The sequence below is a fragment of the Lontra canadensis genome, unplaced genomic scaffold (assembly GCF_010015895.1).
Source record: "Lontra canadensis isolate GAN:19392208 unplaced genomic scaffold, GSC_riverotter_1.0 scaffold1, whole genome shotgun sequence".
Classification (NCBI taxonomy): Eukaryota; Metazoa; Chordata; class Mammalia; order Carnivora; family Mustelidae; genus Lontra; species Lontra canadensis.
Window position 1 is genome coordinate 5,153,450 of NW_022630995.1, and position 3,508 is coordinate 5,156,957.

Genomic DNA, 3,508 nt, shown 5'->3' on the forward strand with positions numbered 1-3,508 from the left:
ACAAGCCTCTTCCCTTACTTATTATATAGTATTATTTAACAGGCTTTAAACTAATGGTCATACATATCCCTCTGCAACTTGTTTTGTTTTGCTTAATATGTTTTTGGAATTCATACATACTGTATAGCATGCCATTACATGATTGTCCCACAATTCAATATATACATCCCTCTTAACAGACATTCTGGTTGGTTCCAGTTTTCACATGTGCGAGAGTCTTTTTAGGGGTTATAGTAGAAGTGGACTTGCAAGGTCTTAGGATATGAGTATCATCAACGTTACTCAATGTAACCAAATTCTGTCAAATATTACCAAAAATGTTCCAAAGTGGTTGTTTCAATTTTTTATTCTATTTGACATTTTCTCCAGATGAAAATATATTGATTTTTAGAAAGTCATAGTTCAGTAACAAAGAAACAGAAAACTCATGCTAGTTGTGAAGTATATGTGTACTTTTAAGAAACAGAGAAATTGGGGTGTTGTCACAATCATCCTGGCGGCGGCCGGAGCCCCGGATGGCATGGAGGAACCTGGCATGGACACGGAGGCCGAGACGGTGGCGACCGAGGTCCCCGCGCGGCCCCTGAACGGCGTCGAGGCCGAAGCCGGGGCGGGGGCGGCAGAGGAGGACTCCTGCGCGGCGCGAGGTAGCCTGCAGCCGCCCCGGCCCAGCCCCCTGGGGACCCTGCGGCCCAGGCCTCGGTCAGAACGGCGAGGATGCGGGCGGCGGCGCAGGCAGGGAGCTGGTGGACCTGAAGACCATCTGGAATAAGACTAAGCACGACGTGAAACTCCCCCTGGATAGCACAGGCTCCGAGCTAAAACAGAAGACTCACTCGATTACAGGTCTCCCCCCTGCCATGCAGAAAGTCATGTACAAGGGACTCGTCCCTGAGGATAAGACGTTGAGAGAAATAAAAGTGACCAGCGGAGCCAAGATCATGGTAGTGGGCTCCACGATAAATGATGTTTTACCGTAAACACACCCAAAGATGCTGCCCAGCAGGGTGCAAAGGCCCAAGAGAACAAGAAGGAGCCGCTCTGCAGGCAGCAGCGGCACAGAAAAGTGTTGGATAAAGGAAAGCCCGAAGATGTGATGCCATCCGTTAAGGGTGCCCAGGAGCGCCTGCCAACGGTACCCTTATCCGGCATGTACAAGTCCGGAGGCAAAGTGAGACTCACCTTCAAGCTGGAACAAGACCAGCTGTGGATTGGCACTACAGAGCGGACTGAGAAATTGCCCATGGGCTCCATTAAAAATGTGGTCAGTGAACCTATCCAAGGACACGAAGACTACCACATGATGGCGTCTCAGTTGGGCCCCACGGAAGCCTCTTACTACTGGGTGTACTGGGTCCCAACTCAATATGTGGATGCAATCAAAGACACTGTGCTGGGGAAGTGGCAGTATTTTTGAAAGCACTTTCACCTCTGGCCCAGGAGACTGACCCAAAGTGAAGGACGTTGCTGGGAGAGGCCTGCAGCATCCCTGGATTTCAGAGTTCTGGGACTTTGTTCAAAAACAAACAAACAAAAAACCTCTATCCACTCTAAGGTGATGTGGTGACTGAAGCCAGAGGTGATGTACTTTCACCATTAGCTTAATTTTAACTTAAAATCACCAGTTCCTTTTTCTGGCAGTCAGCTTCATACCATTTTTAAAGTCCATACCATGGAAATCAATAAATCTGAGTTCCGAGCAAAAAAAAAAAAAGAAACAGAAATTAATATTTATTGGATGCCTACTATGTGCAAGGCCTATGCCAAATGTATTACATTTGTTTCTTTAATTGCTTTTCAATTAATCCTCTCACCTATTAGTCACCAAATTCTCTTCTCTCTCAAAAACATCTCCTAAATTAATCACTTCCACAATTACTTTGAGAAGTTTTTGCAAAAATACAGATGACACCATCTGAGCTATACTAATTGATCTCTTGCTTCTAGTCTTTGCCATTGTTGATATATCCTTTGCACAAATGGGATTTTATCACTTGCCTCTGTGGAACTTTTTAGAGATTTTCCATTGACTAGAGGGCAAACTTCCACCTGTTTGGAAAGGGTCAGAGTTTGAAAGTCTTTCTATAAAACTGGATCTTTCCAAACTCACCTCCTTCCCACCACTTCAGTCTTCATTCTCCTGCCATAACAGATGAACTAGTTGCCCAAATAAGTCATGTACTTTTCAAACTGGGAAGAGCATAAGCAAAGCCATGTTTGAATGTTCTCTACACCACCCTCACTCAGGCAGATTTATCATAACTCACAGCTTTGAGTGATTCATTCTCTGGAGTAGGTTGGAGAGGAGTGTTGGAGATAGCTTGCTTTAAAAAGGAATGATCAGTTGAATGATTCACTATGTGTCATGGATAGGGAAACCACATAACATAACTAAAGTAAGACACTTTTTAAAAAAGTTATAAAAACATAAAATTTCCGGAGCACCTGGGTGGCTCAGTGGGTTAAGCCTCTGCCTTCAGCTCCAGTCATGATCTCAGGGTCCTGGGATTGAGTCCCTCATTAGGCTCTTTGCTCAGCGGGGAGCCTTCTTCCTCCTCTCTCTCTGCCTGCCTCTCTGCCTACTTGTGATTTCTGTCTGTCAAATAAATAAATAAAATCCTAAAAAAACCCTATAAAATTTCCTTTCAAATAATAGTGTTAACTAACACTATGTATATTTTTGTGCAATAGATCTCTTAGAACTTTTTATCTTGCAAAACTGAAATTCTATACCCATTGAACAGAAACTCTTTTTTGTCCTCCCCAGCCCCTGGAAACCACCATTCTTTTTTCTCTTTCTAAAAGTTTGACTACTTTGATACCTAATAGAGAATCATGCAAATGTGGGGTGTGTGTGTGTGTGTGTGTGTGTGTGGCTTATTTCACTTAGCACAATGCCTTCAAGGGCCGTCCATGTTGTTACAAATGGCAGGATTTTCTTCTTTTTCAAGGCTGAGTAATATTCTATTCCAAAATTAAAAAAAAATTTATTAACATATAATATATGAGCTGTCCTAGGGGTACAGGTCTGTGAATCACCAGGCTTACACATTTCAAAAACTAACCATAGTGCATACTTTCCCCAATGTCCATAGCCCAGCCACCCTATCCCTACCCCTCAGCCCCCAGCAACCCTCAGTTTGTTTTGTTAGATTAAAGTCTCTTATGTGGGGTGCCTGGGTGGCTCAGTGGGTTAAAGCCTCTGCCTTTGGCTTGGGCAGTGATCCTGGGGCCCCGGGATCGTGTCCTGCATCGGGCTCTCTGCTCAGTGGGGAGCCTGCTTCCTCCTCTCTCTCTCTGCCTGCCTCTCTGCCTACTTGTGGTCTCTGTCAAATAAATAAATAAAATCTTAAAAAAAAAATCTCTTACAGTTTGTCTTCCTCTTGATCCCATCTTGTTTTATTTTTTCCTGCCCTACCCCCCACAACCCCTTCCTTGCCTCTCAAATTACTCATATTAGAGAGATCATATGATAATTGTCTTTATCTGATTGACTTACTTCGCTCAG

At 44.0% G+C, this 3,508-nt stretch overlaps 1 pseudogene; it reads left to right on the top strand.

The window, feature by feature from the left end:
* Positions 1–427: 427 nt before the first annotated feature.
* On the top strand, positions 428–1,714 carry LOC116871467 (annotated as a pseudogene).
* The last annotated feature ends 1,794 nt before the right edge of the window (positions 1,715–3,508 follow it).